This window comes from Mycteria americana, chromosome 5, assembly GCF_035582795.1.
Source record: "Mycteria americana isolate JAX WOST 10 ecotype Jacksonville Zoo and Gardens chromosome 5, USCA_MyAme_1.0, whole genome shotgun sequence".
In the NCBI taxonomy this organism is placed as follows: domain Eukaryota; kingdom Metazoa; phylum Chordata; class Aves; order Ciconiiformes; family Ciconiidae; genus Mycteria; species Mycteria americana.
This window is the reverse complement of record NC_134369.1, coordinates 3,850,546-3,869,062: the sequence shown is the minus strand read 5'-3', so window position 1 is coordinate 3,869,062 and position 18,517 is coordinate 3,850,546. Positions and strand designations below refer to the sequence as shown.

The 18,517-nt window shown below is 41.4% G+C and overlaps 1 long non-coding RNA gene across 1 annotated transcript; it reads right to left on the bottom strand.

Annotated features, from left to right (window-relative positions):
- Window positions 1-977: 977 nt before the first annotated feature.
- Window positions 978-17,157, bottom strand: LOC142409656 (uncharacterized). Its single transcript, XR_012775723.1, has 4 exons — window positions 17,075-17,157; window positions 10,073-10,200; window positions 6,651-6,757; window positions 978-1,381 (listed from the first exon to the last, which is right to left on the bottom strand). It is a non-coding gene; the product is annotated as an uncharacterized LOC142409656 (long non-coding RNA).
- Between the last annotated feature and the right edge of the window lie 1,360 nt (window positions 17,158-18,517).

Sequence of the window (18,517 nt, the reverse complement as noted above, 5' to 3'; positions counted from 1 at the left end):
ATTTTTGAAACTGATATAACTCAGGCAGGAAGTGTGAATGTGTGTGTGTGTGTGTGCGTGTATCTGTGCTGCTGAATACCATATGAGGGCCAGATCTATTTTCTGAAGTCGATTCTTACTCCTGGTTTTGTTTTTTTTTATTGCAAGATACTTCCTGAAAACTTCTCCCTGGTAATCCTAGAGGGTACTAGCAAGCATACTAACAAGTACTGAGGTTTTGTTCCTACCTGGATCATCTAGCTGATGTGCATATGGATGAATTCCTCTCTTGTTTTCCTGACCCCTTTTATCTTTCAGGCCAGTGCATCACATAATTATTTAGTATGTGCTCTCATTTGACACTATCAGAGTTAACATAATATTTTACTGTAATATTAGAAATTCTTTTAAAATAGTGCTCAATTGAATGTCCCTCTGTATTGCAGTACAGTATTTCTGCTCTGCTGTCCATCCATGAAAAAGCATATTAAATAAACAACTGTGAATTTTATATTTTTTTCCCCAAAGTGTGTTGATGCTGAGCAGAATGTCACGCAGGCGAACAGTCATGTGCATCATTTGCAAATAGATCATATGTCAGTTGGTGTTCTCAGGCCTTAGAGCTGCACTACCAGTGAAGAAATACTGATTTTGAATATTTCACAATGAATACCCTTATTAGTGTTTCTGTTTTGGCAAGAGAATTATTGCCTGCAAATCCTTTGCCCGTCTCTGAGTATAATAACAAACTATTAGTATGGAAAAGAAAAGTCAGTGAGAAATTGATTGTCTGAGAGGCAATTCAGAAGTGTCTGGTGAGCTGTACATTAGCCTGATAGTGACTACATCTTATTGAATGAAAGACTATGAAAATTAAGCAAGAAAATCAGCATGATGTAACAATCTGTGTAGAAAAAACAGTATAAAGCTGTCCAATAGTTTGTGCCTTGGTCTTGGTATTAACGTAAAAGATGCCTGACAAGATAGGCAGCCAGGTCTCTGCAAAGTGACTGGCAAGCCAGTATAAGCGGCTGGCTACGAGGTGACTGTTTACAGTGAAACCCCGCATGGGGCTAGAGTGGTCTCTGTCTCACTTGGGCAACCGAGGTGTCAAAGGCAGCAAAACACCCTTTCCCAGGTTAGTGACACCTTGCCTCTGGCACAGCCCTTTATCCCTCTTCTTTCTGTTCTGCAAGCTGAAGCTTGTAAGCACAAGGGGAGAAGTAAGCTTTAGTTTAGCAGCACAAATACCGAAGTAACTTACTTCCCTGGCTGGAACAAGGAGGAACCGTGGAAGGAATTGCAGCTCTCTGAGTCATACTTCCTCCTTGGAGTTTCTCTTGGAGTAGTGCAGCTCTGCACCATGCCTTAGGCTGACATTAGAGTTAAGCTCGTCCATCCTCTTATCCACAAAGTGATAGAGAGAAAGAGAAGAAGGAAAGACAGTAAGGCAGTGGATTATCATACCCTCAAATCTCCCGATTGCAGCTCTAAATATAGCCAAACAAGTAAAAATCCGTTTCTGGAAACAGTACAACTATTTAGCTCCCAACCCTTCAAACAACGTACATGAAAAAAAAAACAGAAAACCCCAACCAGTTCTCTCCTGACCAAGATCCTGTATGTGGAGCCATGTTAAGCACATTCTGATCTCCAGCCAGAAAGTGAAAAATTCCCAACCGCCACACCTATCCAGGGTGCGACTAGAGACTATCAACTAGTTTATATTTGCACTTTGATATACAGCACATGCTTAACATCATATGGTGTATCCTTGGAAAAAAAATAGCAACAAGTTTCAACATAGAAATTGTGTTAGACTAGGAGGCCAGAATAAATAAGAGCCAATGAGTTGTAGAATGACTTGAGGTAGCGTATAAGATCTCATCTTAAAAAATAACATGAAGGCAGTACATTGCAGATGAAACACATAATGAAAAAACATTCCAAACTTCTCATTTGAGAAAAGATTACAAATAAAATAAGCTCGGGCATGCCAAGTGTAAAATCTTTGATATGGAAATGCAGTAATGGTTAAATGAAATGGGCTGAAAATCTATTTATCAACAGTCTGTAATGCCTAGTTGGATCGTCCCATGAGAAAAGCAAATAAGGAGTAGTAGGAGAATATACAGACACTGTTAAAAAGTTTACATACCTCCTGCTTTCATACCTCAAGATATAGTCCTTCACCTTAACTAGAGATTTGGAGAAGTTAAAAAGCTGGTATGAAAACATACCTCAAATGATTCAGGAAACGTGCCCTGAGACCCTGATTTTCAGAAGTCATCTAGTATGTTCAGCCTGAGATACATTAAAGGGACCTGATCTCCAGACAGTGAAAAGGAGCCCTCTGGCATCAGGCCCCCACAAGCATCTTTGGATTGATATCCCCAAACAGCGGCACCGCTGCTCATTTCTGAAAACCTCAGCCCAGGCTACCAGCAACTGCGAGGGTGCTCCATAAGGTATGTATTCATGAAAATGCTGCTGTGAGAAAGACCGCCAGATCGTGCTCTATGTGACACTGCCCAACTTCAATGAGCTCCGTGCATCCAACTGAATACAGAATTTGGCCCGTTACTGTTACCTCCGATTCATTTTTCTTTTTATTCACACTCGCCTTCTATTACATTATTGCCAATGGGCATGTAAGTCATTACTGCACCCTACATGTGAATCACAAATGCAAGTGCCATGGAAATTAAACTCCTTGACCTGTTCACATTTTTCTTTGATGTCAGTCTGAATAGGCATTTTTGACTGGAACATAGTTTTAATTTTGAGAGCTGGCAAGACAACCACAACCTTTTCTGCAAGGAAGTTTGCCGAAGAATTCTTTGTTGTTCTTCCCGAATTACTTTCCTAAAGAAAGAGTGTCAGCAAATAGCATTACAGAAGGCCCGGATCATATTTTCACCATGTTCAAATGCAGGAAACAGAAAAACAGCTACCGTGTTCCTGTTCACACCAGCAAATACACAGTCCTAACTATATCAGTCTGAGCAAGTTGCAAAATTTCCATTAATCTGACACGGAGCTGAAAATGGAAAATATTTTTCATTCATTGCTGAGGACTTCTCTCCACAGTGGCAATCTGCATTCAGGGACATCGCGGCCACGTGCAACCCATGGGGCAGCTGCGCGCTCCAGGTCTGAGCCCCGAATGTCCAGAGGGGAGCTGGGACAGGTGGAGGTGTTGGGACCCAAGAGCCATCTTCCAGCGGGAGCTGGGGGAAGGTGGGAGAGGAGCAGCAAAGCGAATGCCCCTAACCCCAACCTGCACTCAGGACCCAGGCCTGAGAGCCGAAAAGATCCCCTACGAACCAGAGCTCTGGTCTCCTCCATGCCACGTGCTTACTGCTGTGAATCAGGAGGTGCTGCTCTTTCAGAGACTTGGGACTCCCACTGGCAAAATGCTAGGTAATTTGCAAGGGATCCAGGACCAATATTAAACTTCCATTTGAAATCATGCAACGTTTCGCTGAAACACTGTAGAGATGTCTGTTTTGAAATCTACAGTTTCCCATCTCACTGTTGCTGACCTGTTTAAAATAATAAAAACAGAAAGCTTTCCAAGATGGATGACACTGGGGCCAGGGATCAAAACCTCACTTGTGTTTCTAAAGGCTCTTTCCATGCTTGGAAACCTGGTTCTTGCATTCATCAAACACAGAGGACTCTTTTTTTTTTCACTTTCTCAGCCAGGAGACTTCAAAAAGGGAGATGTCTAGGCCATTTATTATGCTGCTAGTCTTTTTCTTCAGTTCACAATATGTTTCTTAAAGCTGCAGGGTTTCAGGTAAATAAATATTCCAGAACTAGAAAATAAGCACGTATTCAAATTATACATCCATGCTATTTAAAGGAAGATTTTGTTTCAGACATGTGGCTATCTGGGAAAAATTGTTTGATACACTGTTCTGTAATTTGTCAATTAGGCCTTTCCTAGAACTTTCAGTCTGGCAAAGAGGCAGAAAATAACTTTACAGCCGGGAAGATGGCACAGACATTGACTTGTTGGAGTTCCAGATGGACTCAAGGACTCACATAAAGTCGTATTTTATAGCTAAACTGCTGGAAAAGGAAATTTTCATTACTGAATCATTACAAGTAACTCCATAGTTAAGATTACAAGAAGAACAGACTATTTATTTTGAGCCAATTTTTCAAACCTCCTCAAATCCACAAGTATAGTTGATTGACTACAAAATGAATCTATCAAAGCCTGGAACACAAATTTGAGGTTGTTTGGTAAAGACATAGGAATAGTACTTTTGAAACCTCATGATTTTCAGCTTGCTTCTGAGATTTGTTTTCTGCAGAGAAGGGGGAAAGAAGCTTTGAGAACTATCCACTAGTTACATCACTGCACCGCTTGTCTGGAGATAGAAGATTAAATTCTAGATTAAGTTAATGCCAGCAACATTTTATCATTGACTTTGAAAGAACCAAGGTTGACAGAAAGTAGAGGGAGAAAGTCCAAAGCAAGTATCTTGGGTTTAGGTCTATAATGCTTGAAGATGCCACTGCAGGGTGCCTCTTTAAAAACAGTGTAGAGTAACCATGCACTGGACACTCTGTATTTCTATTTCTATTTCTTTTTTCAGCAGATAGAAGGAGTCAGCAAGCAGCACAATTTCTGCTTTGATGAGTTTATATTCTATAGGTACAAGTACATAATGCAGAAGAAACTAATCAGGAAAGGCTAATGGTGACAAAAGTAACTTAGTTATTGCAGCCAAAGTATTTGCTACGTAAGTAAGTTTTTGAGACTTATTTCCAAGAGATGAGGCTATAACTGTCAGTTGCTTTGATCTAAAAGAATGGGCTATTTCTGGATTTACAAGACACATTTGCTCCCCTTGCAATGAGATTTTAAAAGTTTTCTCTACATAGCTGATTTCCAAATGTACACAAAGGAGGCAAAGCCTGGCTCTAGATTTGAGGAATAAGGTATATGAGCTCTTAAACCAAGTGAAAGCAGTCAATGGAAATGTGAATGCTCATGGATTTGTGTGTTTGAGGCCTTGAATTTCTGCTAGTGAAACATCATTCGTTACTATAGAGTAGCAGCGTGTTTCACGCTGGTGAGACTGATGGGACACAGGCTCATCAACAGCCACGAGAAACCAAAAGCTCCAGCTATTATGTACTGTGCTGCATTCAAAAAAAGAAGGAATGTAATGTAAAGAAACAAGAGTCCAGAGCTGTCCTGTACATGAGAAGTCTCCTGGTAAAAAATGAGTCTGTGCTAGAGAAAGGGCGGGCAAACTCATGAAGTGGATACTGATGTTCTCTATTTGCCTCACAGCCCTGCCAAATAATTCTTATGCAGTGTTGGGCAAGACAATTCAATTTCTCTGGGCCTGTTTCTGTGACACGGAGATAATAAAGAGTGATTTCTGTCTCCAGTCGTTTGTTTCTTTTGTCTATATGAACAGCAAGCTGTTCAAGACCGGGGTTGTATCTTAACTGGATGTATTTGCAGTGCTTAGTATAGCTGGCTCTCAGTCTCAGATGTGGCCTCTAGGCACAATGGTATTACAAAAATAATTAACTGAGAATGTGTATTTATTTAGTTAATTGTAATAACTTTAATCAGGATATTGGACCTAATTTTAGCTTAGTGTAAGTCAGTTCATATTCATTGATTGGTCTGTTCTTTCCAAGCCTATTGCTTGTGACAATATTGGTTCACAAGCAGGATGTCAACATGCATGTGGTGATTTCTATTGTTTGGGTTTTTTTTTTTCCTGTGAAACGAGCAGGTGAGGATGCCTTACTGCCTGGAAGTTAACTGACTTAGAACATATTTTAAATATACCCGATGCCTATCAATTTGTGAAGATGTAGAAGGATATAATACAACTAAACAACTTCAGGAAGAATACCTTAATTACTAAGAGGTATGTTGAACACATGCTGAATCACCTTCACAGAGGCATCCTCCTATGCCCTATCTCACTGTCACAATGTCTTTATCTTACTGGCACAAAAACATATTTTATTTTCCTGGAGAAAATCGTGTCAAAGTACAAAGCAGCAATTCAGCACCCAATGAAGCCAAGCAGAATTATTTCTTTGATGACAAGAAGCATAAGGATTTTGACGACCCTTCCTGTGGCTGCTGAGCACTTTCTCTCAAGTCCTGAGCATCCTCAGCCTCAGTTGTGTTTTCATATCTTAAGATGTACTTAGCACCTCACAGTTCTCACTTCTGACATATATGGATCTTTTCTGTTTAGTTCAGAAGGATCACTGAAATGTTTAATTGGAGAGTGCTAAATATTACCACTGTTTTTCAGAATGCTGTCTGGTATGCTGAAAGAATATAGCAGCTCATCTTTGAGAGTAAATTACCGTAATGTTTAACAGAAGATTTATCACGTGGTTCCTAGTAGCATCCCAGTTTGGTGTTGCATCAAACTTACTTTTTCTTTTTTTTTAAAGAATTCAATGAATTTTCCTCTCCAACAGTGTTCAGCAACCTACAAGTTACACAGAGACATCAGAAGTCTTTAATGCAGGTTTTCAGAGTAAATGAAACCTTTTTTCGGTGTGGTTGCCTTTGTAATAACAGTCTTCTTATTTGTTGGATACTTATGTAACGTAAGATGAAAAGACATTTTATAGCCTTTTGGCAAGAGGACTTAAAATTAACAGCATACCTGTGGCTGCCCTAAGCCAGGGAGGGAGTCATTTTCAGGCCATGGGAAAACTGCAGTTTTGCATCCTTCACTTCTTCTGACTTACTGGTATTCAGTATTTCCATAGACTTGTTTTTCATGAAAGCATCATCATCATGCACAAAAAGAAAAATTAAGTAATTGACTCTGATGAAAGAACAAGAGACCGAGGTGGTAAGTGATAACTGTCACCCATTAGCATTTCCCCGAAGAATGTGGTGGTTTAACTTATTCTTTCATTTTATATTTTCATGCCTGGCTAGGCTCTCACATCCCACACAGTCAATTGGCTCTCTATGCAAAAGCTATTAACTGTCTGATTACCTCTGGCAGCAGAACCAAACAGATGCAGTGCACATCCAGAGGTATGAATCTTCAGCCTCCCGGTAGCTTTATGGGCCATATCCTGCCAACAGTCCGCAGGCAGGCAGACTCCCACTGAACTTAAAGGGTGTTTTACAAAACAATCAATGGTCCTTCACACTGACTCCCTCTCAATATGCAAAAAGGAAAACCACAAAAAGATAATGATCTGGGGTTTGATCTCACCCATACTGGGCTGACAGTAGGGTAATCCCATCGACTTTAGCTGATTTATTCCGTCAAGTCAAATGACTTTCACAGGCTTTGGGCTGGGCCTTTAAACAAATGTAAACTTGATCAGAATCAAGCCCAATCACATTCATGCCCATTCTTGCTTTGAATATTTGTCTTCCACAGCACGTTTCCACCTGGAACCCGATTGACCTCAGCGCAAAGTTTTATTATTTAAAATTAAGTTTGACAACTATTTTCAAAAAGGGTAATTACTCTCCATTATAAATGCAGAACGCTTTTCAGCCTTAAAGAAGCACACTTGGAGACAGAGTTTCCTACTCATCCGCACTGATTACCAACAAATAGATAGGTCAGTGCTACAGTCCCCAAAGTAATGCAGCTCGCGAAGACATGCCTGAGCTCGTCGGCTGGGATATCGCTGGCTGCAGTGTGGAGCATACCGTGGCCAGCGAAACCACCTAGGCCCCTGGGTAAATATTTGGGCTACTAGCTTGTCCTGAGCGTTGTTGGGCTGCTCTACTTGCTGCTATCAATACTTGCGCTAGCTCCTTGGGAGGCAGGTCTGGGGAGCTGGCTACGTGAGCCGCCATCACCGCAAGGTAGATAAAGACAGGGTTCATAAAGGTGGCTGAATCTAACCTTTGGTTATGTCCCAGGGCTTTCAGGACCCGTGGAATAGCCCAATGGGGTCAGCAGAGCAAGGTTTTTGCTCTTCTTGCCCTAGCCACTGGAAGTGAGGGACGCGGCAGCCAGCAGAGCATGGACAGCACAGTTTACATGAAGGATATGTCAGGCCCTCGGCTACAGAACTGCCTGGAAAAATAACTCTGCTTTCACAAAAGCCCCGTGAGATCTGTAATGACCCCAGGTGGCCGAGACCCCGGTTTCACGGCTCAAGGAAGTATGCAACTAATTGGTATATTGCATCTACTGGGGATCAGACAGACTAATGCTAATACTCCTACATTAGACATGCTAATGCTCCTTTGCCTCTTCAGCCTTTGGGTTGTTTGAACTTTTTCTCTCAGCAGTAACAATTACCCGCAATACTAGAGATGGCAGCGATATTAGATCAGAAAATGACTCATTATGGAACTAGCCCTGTCAAGCAAGATAAATACAATTTAGTTGTTAGCTAATCTATTTTTGTTTGTGTTCTCAATTCATCCAAGACACTGATTACATTGCAGTCTATCATGCTAGCATTAAGTATATGTTGTTACAATGCTCTTTGCTTTGTAAAGCGCACAGTTATGAATACAATAGCTGTATTTGTCTGTCAATATTACATCACTGGTGACGTACCGTGCATCAGCTCTCTGAGTCATCATGTGTAGAATAATATTTTGGGTTTTCGGGAGTTAAATTATGGAAAGGCAATATATAATTTAACAGCATTTAAGTAACCAGAAGTCTCGTCTAAGATACACTTTTGCTATCTGTCATCTTCATCTGCCAGCTGTTCCTTCCTCCACCTCTATGACTAAAGTTTTGTGGCTTGATACTGCCTTGAATCAGCTTTGAACTTTGGCCTAAGAAGGAAGGCTGACAGGGGCTGTTTTAAGAGGCCTTGTAGGCTGCTTTTGCACCTCCATGCTGAGCTTTATCAATGCAAGCAGCTCTCAGGGGTGCTCAACACCTCATAAGTTCTCCTGAAAGAATTCAGGCTTTGCATTTGAGTTATTTATTCACATTGTACTTCCTCTCACTTTGTTTTTAGTTTTGTTTAGCACTTACTTAGCCTTTGGGAAGGCTATTTATGGAAATTCAAAATTTTCATGATAAAGAAAGTGTTTTGCAATTAGAAGGAGAGGAAACCATTGATCTTGATAATAGAGAGAGAAACTTTCTAACTTGCATGGTTGACAAATCCATTACCAATTGCCAAACTTTGCAAAACAGTAAATAGGCAAAGGTGCATAGTAAAAAGGAGGTGAAAAGCATCATAAAACATGCTATCTTTCTCTATTTGAATTTAATACCAAGTAAGTTGGCATACCAGATAAGGCATTTATCAACTGTCACATTTTATGAAAGTCTTTACAGACTCAAGTAAAAGATCTCGTTACAATCACTTCATGATCAAGTCTTTTTCTAAGAATCAGAGACAGATAACTGATTATTTTGTGCAGGCTGAGAAAAAAATTGTGGCTTTGCAAAGGTCTATCATACATATAACAGGACTTCAATAATCAAGATTGCTGCTGCTTTTCCTAAACCTGACTACAATATTATGCGGAAAGGACTGAAAAAAAAATATTAGCAATGAGTTTACAATACTTTGGAACCCAGACAGCTGTGGACATTTTTCAGGAGAGGCATGAACACACACTTACTGTCCATCATTATGGTTGCCTTCTACTGTGGTCCTTTAGGTCTTCTGTTGCATTTCTACTGATTGTGAGAAATTCTTGCAGAGCCTACTGGTTAGCCATGATACAAGCTGCTAAGGGATGTGGGAAATCATTGCAAAGATACTTCGCTGAGACTGATACACTACACTATGTATATAACCTCTCTCCATCTGATAGTACTATTGTTTGGTATGGGCTGTGTGGGAGCCTGTAGTTCCTATCAGCCTGAGCTGATGGCTCATACCACATTTCTCATGCAGATGATTCTGTCTCCCAGATTTAACCCGTAGGCTAGACAAGACTCAGAGGATGGGATGAAAATGAGTGAAGTAACTTGATTCTCCCTCTTGAGTACATAACACTGCATTGTACTGCTTGTCAGGTACATTTTGAGACAATAGTTTATTTTTCTCATCTATAGCGTAAGATATTATCATCATTATCATTACTACTATTACGTGATATCATTTAGACTAGTCCAAAATTGCATACCTGTGTGCAATTCCATCTCTCTCTTGATCAGCTGAGCCAGATAGATGAGATAACTATGCCGAGTGAAGCCAGGGCCCCGAGCTGGTTGGGTTCTGTCAGCTTGGAAGCGAAGGCGGCAGAGAGGATTTCTAAAAAAGAGGTAGGTTTGTAAATAAGAGCATGTTAACTATGCTAACTTCCCTCATCAGAAGAGCAGGAACGAAGATCCAGCCTAAGTTGAGGATCTGGCTTACCCAGTAAGAAGATGCATCTTCTTATTCTTGTAAGAGTCCTGTGTCTGACTGGTGTTTCCAGCCAGCTCCACTGGACTGAGGACTGGAAGTGTGACAGCACTGTCTGAAACAGCCCCGCAGCGGTCACTGCCAGCGACAAAATGCTGAACTCGACAGCTCGAAGTGGCGTAACAGACCTGTGGCCTGATCCTCACCCTCTTCCAACTCCTGCTTGCACTTTCTCGTAGGTAAATCTTAAGAGTTACTTTTCCTGACAGTGACTTGTGAAAGGATGGATGCCTTATGGGCTGCCTGCTAGGCATGCAAGGAAAGCCAACATCTGGCTTGGCAAGTCTCCTCCTTATCTTCAGACTAATACCATCAAAGGTCTCTGTCTATTCTGGTTTGGGGCTGATTCTTGCTAGACAGTGAATGACTTGTGAAGGTGGCTAAAGCTTGGATTTTTAGGTGGGTTTAGACATTGACGCACTCACTACTGTAGCATCTAAGTTACTAAGGACTGGATTCAATGTAGGACTCAGATATTTGAAGAATAGGTACCTCGACACCTAGTCCTGTGGTGTGTGGTCCCTGGAGTGGGACGACAATCTGGAGCAAATTGGCTAAACTGTGTGGGGAGAGTCCGGCACTGACGATGGCACCCAGAGCAGCCAGCCACTCTCCTGAGGGGGTTTGGTCCCTCTTCATCACCCAGTCGGGTGGCTGTTCCTAACTGACCCCAGCCGCCGAATCCTTCTCAGGACAAAAGGAGCTGAGGTTTCTTGCAGATCTGTGAGACAGCACTCCCAAAGCAATGCACTCTGGCCTTTCCCTTGGTTGTTGATATTTCAAATAATACTTTGTTGCTGTTACATTTCTGCTGTAAGGATAACAACCACTAGTCAAAAAATATTTTTATAGCACAGAGGGTGGGCTAGGAACAAGGGAAGCTGCACTTGCAAATTCCACACATTGCACTTGAATTTTCACTTCTCGGTGCAGGAACTGTGCACACAGAGTCCCGCTGGGATTTTTGTCAAGGCTGTTTCTCCTTGTGCTGATGGTGCAATGGAAATGGGGGAAATCTGCAGGGACTACAGCACTGCACCACAGTTATCAAAAGGGCTGTTTAGTACCAAAACATCAGGCATCATCCAGTGAAAAGCTTCAGAAATCCTAGAAAAAACCAAAGGGGTTAAAATGGCTCAGTGTCAGAAGGAGATGCAAGACTTCAGTGAGCCCATCAGCAAAAGTCCTTCAGCCTGTCAGGCATCATCAGAGCCCTTTATTTCTCCTGGGAAGCCATGCTGAGATTGGTAATGTTTTCTTCTCCCAGCTACTATGTTTGAAACTAAAATTCTCCTTTTTCATTCTGGCCGTTGATCATCCCAGGACACTTCTCACCAGAGATGGAATTGGCTCCTGTGGCTTTGGACAAAACTATCCTGATCCATGTACTCTGCGCTGAATAGCTGCCATGCTCTGCTCTGGCGCTTCTTGCACATCAGTGGTGCTGTATTTGATTAGTTTGTAAAGTGCAGTGGGAACCTCTGTGAGGAAGGTTACTATAAACTGCTGGTAACAGCTGCCTGTGCTGTAGATCCGTGGTTAGCATCAGCAGTTTTCTGTGGAAGAAAATCCCATGGCTGTCTGCATGGGTTCCCGAGAGCTCCAGGGAAAGCTGAGAAATGAATCCAAGGTAAAGGATGGTAACTCTGCAATATAAATGAAACCAACACATATTTTCACCTACATTTTTGCTTTCCACTGAAATGGTTCCAACTGTGGAAGCATCAGCAAGGAAGAATATGACCTTAATTCCCCTTTAGGGGGTGGGACCAGTTGTAGTAAGGGAAAACCGATGCAAGACCTTTTATAAAATCACACCAGCAGAGCCATGATCAGGAGATAACAAAGAAAAAACACACCAAAGTCCCTGTTCTTTGGCACTTACAAGCTCAATTAAAGGGTAATGTAATCCAGCCGATGATTAATCATAAACTTTTTATCAATGAAGAATGATAGATTTTCCCGCCAAAGACTCCAGCTCACATTTTGCTATCACTCTAACTTCATCAAGTACACGCACTCAATCTTTCCCCACTAGCCCAACATGAGTCTGAAACAGCTTCATGGGAGCCTGTGGAATTCTACCAGGGTGAAATCAGTCCGAGGAGAGAATTGCAAGGTAATAGGATCCTTCCTTAAACTCCAATACCTACACAGGGTCAAATAAATGGATCTGAATCCACATTCCTACTGGGTGATAGGAAATTTTTATGGCACAAGTACTGCATTGCTTTGTAGATAAACTACATGTTCCTCAAAGGCATTAAATTTATAATCCCTGAGGCGAGGGCGCGAATTATCCTTGTTCCCAACAGTACGCAGAAAGACACCGGTGAGGGAAAGTCATACCTCATCCTGCTGGATAATGCTGTTACTATAATAGGAGGGACACAGAGGGGTGATAGTCTGCCACAGCCAGCGAGGACAAAATGGCCAAGAGTTTACATATTCAGATTCCTGTGAAAGGAAAAGAATAGCCTCCTCGATCCCTTCCTATAGGATTCCTTGCGTTACTGCAACAACCCCGGTGCAAAGCTAAGCCAGTCTGTATATGAACATAAAGTTAGAACATCATGCTTTGCAGCAAATAAAGCCTGGGGGGAAATACGTCTAACTTAAAGTATATGCTGTTGTAAGAGCGTACAACATTTCAGGGTCTCTTCGTAATAAACTCCCACGCTGTAGCCTTAAACCTTAATGGTCTGTGAAAGTTATTATGCGATGTTTTTAGCACTCAATTTCATTCTGACAGGACTTTATGATGTGTATTACAGAAGAATACTGTTAAGCTAATCATATTAATACCAAATCTTTGTAATATAATAGCTTCAAACATTTTGAGCAAGGCACAACTTGACTTTTCATAAATACAGAAAGACAAAACTTTTAATGATGTTATTTTCCTACTGCTTCCCCAAGTCCATCTGTTAGAGTTGCTAAAGATCAAGGACCATCATTTCTTTTTTCTACAGACTGAACAGTGGAAAACATACTTAGCTTCCCAGGGCCAAATTCTGCACTTTTTAATTCCTGGGGACAATGTCTTCAGGCATTATCAATTTGTCTTTCTCTTTTTCTTTTTAAGACATGCCTGGTATAAGTCATGTCTGAAATATAATTCGTTATTTCTGCGACTGATGACAGCTTAAATTATTAAAAGGAATTTTAAAGTTCTTTTTAGGTTTCTCATTTTCACATTATTATTATCTTGCTTTCTGCATTTCATTCAGTTTTGGTAGCAGAAGGAGCCTTATTAGAGTCACTTTTTCCTTTGGTTTATTAAAACTAATTCTACTCTGTTTGCCTTTGATGAGCAGTTAAATCCCAAGAAAAGAAAAAAAATACAGGTAGTAAATACTCCGAAACATTCACCTATGCAGAACTGCATATACTTAAAGAAAAACTGAATTTGCATCCTAAAATTGCCAAGAAGGGCCCTTTAAGCTTGAAACAGGAGCAGATTCTTTTAAACTTTCCCAGAGAATAGCAGTGACCTTGCAGATCAGATAACCCATGGTCTACAAGAGTTCAAATATGTCATCAAGACTTTATTTTACTGCTTGATGTTCCTTGGCCTAGTTACTCCAATCAGGCTAATTGCACCACCCCCCCAAAAAAACCCCCGCAAACAGGACTGTACAACCAGAACCAACGTCAGCAAAGCAGAGCTGGGTGCATGGTAGAACAAGGATAAATGAGACTGTGTGTCGAAGGCTGGATTTTTGCTGAGTGACTGTAATCTGATGGGTACAATATATTAAAACTAATGGAAACATTTGATTAAAAATATGCTAGATCTTTGCACAGAGTCTTATCACAAAGCCATCATAGGCAGACAGCCAAGTGCTTAGCTACAGCACTGTGCTGGTTTTGGCTGGGATAGAGTTAATTTTCTTCATAGTGGTTACTATGGGGCTGTGTTTTGGATTTGTGCTGGAAACAGTGTTGGTAACACAGGGATGCTTTAGTTATTGCTGAGCAGTGCTTACACACAGTCAAGGCCTTTTCTGCTCCTCACCCCACCCCACCAGCGAGCAGGCTGGGGGTGCACAAGAAGCTGGGAGGGGACACGGCTGGGACAGCTGACCCCAACTGACCTAAGGGACCATATTCCACACCATAGGACATCATGCTCAGCATATAAAGCTGGGGAAGAAGAAGGAAAGGGGGGACATTCAGAGCGATGGCGTTTGTCTTCCCAAGTAACCATTATGTGTGATGGAGCCCTGCTTTCCTGGAGATGGCTGAACACCTGCCTGCCCATGGGAAGGAGTGGATGAATTCCTTGTTTTGCTTTGCTTGTGAGCAGCTTTTTCTTTACCTATTAAACAGTCTTTATCTCAACCCATGAGTTTTTTCACTTTTACTTTTCTGATTCTCTCCCCCATCCCACTGTGGGGGAGTGAGCAAGCGGCTGTGGGGGCTTAGTTGCCGGCTGGGGTTAAACCATGGCAAGCACAAATGACCATGATAGAAATCCACAGGCCCCAGTCTTCCTCCTTCCACAGAAAGCTTGCCAGAAGGATACCTGGGGTCCTCAGACCTCCACTGCCTTTAAATGTTTGCACCGAGAGACCAAGGTCTGCTACCACCACCTTTAAAAAAGCAGAAAACTGCAAGCATCATCTCCCCAAGCCCACGACTTCCTGATGTATGTCCAGGAAGCTTTAACCTTTCCCAGGGGTCACCTGCCTTTGTGTCACGTCCTCTGAACAGCCTTCAATCTCTACGGTTTCTTTCCAGAAAAATATCAATCAGTTTGCCACGAGACAGCATGGTCCTCCTGCTTGTAGCAAAACCTTCATAGAGGGCCAAACAGAAGCAGTGAAGCCCTAATCTCTCTGTGGCTGGTTTCAGTGAGGCTGAGAGGCCACCAGCGATGCTGGTGTGCTTACGATATCTTCTGCATCCCACTGTGAAGAGCGAGCATCTCAAAACACTCTGTCTCTTCTCACTTGCTTTGCAGCCAGCTCGATTTCAGTCACATATTTGCTTTGTTGTTCCCTTACCCTTAGTTATCGCTAGGAGGATGTAGGAGCCCATAAGGAAAAGAAATAAATACATCCTAGTCCATGTGAGAACTGCTCCCCTTAATTCTTTCTCTAACAGGCTGTAGCTTGTGAAATCAAATAGGGATTGCATGTTAGTACAAAAACTGATTTCAGTATATCTCCATCGATTTTTAGTATTAAGACTTTTACTTGCATTTTTATGAGAAATGAATACTTTGAAAAGTTGTTGAGGAACCAGCAGTTATTGTCAACAAACTGCATTTGTTTTACTCCAGCATGGGCCATTTCAGGGAAGTAAACCAGGAGAAGACTAAGCACTTTCAGCAACAGCTACTGTCTAGATTAGTTTAGCTTTAACTTCAAACTGTACCCTTAGGCTCCAGTTCAGCAATGTATTTAAACATATATTTAATTTTTAAGCATATGAGTAATTCCGGTGTATGTACTTATTTAAATTTAGGCACATGTTTAAGTCTTTTCCTGAATTAGCTTCTAAATCATTCACAATCTGGCCTCATTTCCATCAATGCAAATAATTGTGCTACATCATTTGATTACTCCAAAAGCAGGAAAAAATATTCTGTTTCTTGAGAAACTTTTCCTGCTTTCATACTAACATTTTGCTGAGATTCAGCTTCTTTAACCAGTTCCAGCCCCAGCCTGAATTCAAAGGCAAAGCTGGGATTTGATGAAATACTTTGGTTGTGGACAAAATATGTTCAAACTATACACAGATTTTAAAGGAGAGATAAGGTGGGGGCATAGCTTTATCACACATTTCAAGCAAAAATGTAGCCATTCCCCTTTTCCAGTTCCTCCCTTTCCCAGCACAACATTCTGGGAAATAACCTGTGTGTTTCAAGACACGCCACAATTAGCACTCACCCTGTAATACCCATGCATGCGACACAAGCTTGTGCCTGGCAGACACCTCTGTATGTATTTTGGGTTGGAAATAAATATTAAGGTTTATCTTGCTTTTTCTTCAGGTGTTTGAAGTGTTGGATCTGCGTGTCGTACCATTTTCCAGTTGAGAATCTCTGTCAGATGATCTCAACTAATTTCACGGCATTCATCCAGATGTCTTCTTCTTAGCCCCATGCAATCATGACTAGGGAATCCCATGAGAGCATCCTCCAAATTTTTTAGCCGCATGAAGAAGACCTCCTTGCCATGATCAAGTGAATGGAGGTTTTACACATGCTGACTGAGCCTTAGCATTTTCTGAATGACTGGGGATCCTATCAACAGGCAACAGCAGACTAAGCACTTCGATAAAGCCACTTAAGTCCCAAGCTGGGAATCAAGAAACCGTAAAGGATAAAGGGAATTAGAATGGAATGACATCACATTTTTAATTTTGATTGTGCTTTACTTTAAAAATGGACACTGATGCTGCTACAAACTCTAGGCTCTTCCTAGGCCAAGGTAATGTTAAGACCATAAAAAATGTCATACTTTGGAAACAAAGCATCCCTGATGTAGCTGTTAATCAAAACTGACATTCATGTTTTGACTTTTTTACTTTAATCCCTCTGAAATGTAATACACATTCAGAAAGATGATTCCTCTTTTTTTCTTCCCCCCAAGAAGAAGCCTCCACAGTTTAAGGTTGTAAATCTGAGCAATTTAGAAAATGATGTAAACACAAATGAAAATTAGCCAACAAAAGAAATTCAATTGAGTTAAATAGGAGGCTATTATCATACCTTACATTCTCTTCTGTCACTAGCTGTAGCTCCGTGGAGAGCGAGTCAGGTAAGAAGTAACCAGAGGGGACAAAACAGCTACTGCTGATGTTGTGCACTATTCCAAACACAATAAAAAGAAACAACAAATATAAAACAAATAGTACACAAAGATGTAACTCTAGGATTATGTGTTTCCACAGAGATATGCTATTCCATCCCTGTTTTTAACTAAACTGAGCTGCACCGCGAGTAAGTAAAAAAATACCAGTTGCCACAAGCAGATCAAATTAAGTGTAAATATTTCTGAAGACTTCACTAAGACTATAATCTCATCTTTCAAGGTTTTCAGTTCTTCACTTCCTTTACTGATTTATGGAAACAATCCCCGAAGTTTGTCACCCTGCATCATTATGTATATTTTTACCAAGCTAGTATAACTGCCCCAGATCCAAAATGGTAGCACTCTGGATCCACTCATTTGGCACACACATAAAAGTGCACACACACACACAAGGCAAAAGGTGGTAGAAAACCCAAGCAATATAAGTTTATTCGATTGTAGTCATTAGTGCTATATATTACAGGTTCAATCCTGCTCCCTTTGATGTTGATGGTAATACTCCCATTGAATTCATGTGCTCTAAAAAATGCCCGAGTTTTGCAAATTTATCATTTTGTCATCTATGCTTCAGGTCAAAATTATAATCCAGTGTTTTAGACTTGGTTTTGAGCCAAATGATTTTTACTAAAGGTTCAAAGAACGCATACTTGTCCTTCAGAGAGGTGCCAATCCACTTTACAACCAAGGAGTAAAACGGTTGAGGTTTTCAAAACGGTCCGAGGGATGCAAACATCTAGCAGGTGACTACAGCAGTCTCAGCTTCCAGAGTCATGCTGCAGCAAAGAGCAAGGCCCTCCTCTTGCCAGGGGGATGACAGTGCCCGCCTGCTTAGAAAGAGTTGGGAAAGTCATCTGCAGAACCCCAGAAGCAAAGGAGACTTTCTGGGATTGTTCGTGCTACTGAACTGCAGCTCTTTCAGTGAAATATCCTAAGTCCTAATCATTTACATGATCCAGTCCACCGCTTTTAAGTGAAGCAGGTTTCTTCCTCTCCCCATCCTCACCTTCTCTCAGCCCCTGGTAGAGAGAAGGGGCTGAGAGAAGCCTCACCACTGCATGGTGAGAAATGTTAGGTAGTAAGACGTAAGTTCTTCTGGTCATTGCAGTTGTTCAACCAAATGTTTTCAACAGCAATATTCAAGAAGTTCTGAAACAAGGCAGATGAGCCTCCCAAAAATGGGACTTCACTTTAAGTCAACACAAAGGATGAGAGAACACGGAACCAATTAGGCAGGTGTCAGATGTTGATAGGACTTTGATTTTGAAAGCCTCTCCCTCCATCCCATGTTAGTGTACCCAGAACTTGGACCTTACCAGAGGACTGCTGAACTGCCACAGGCA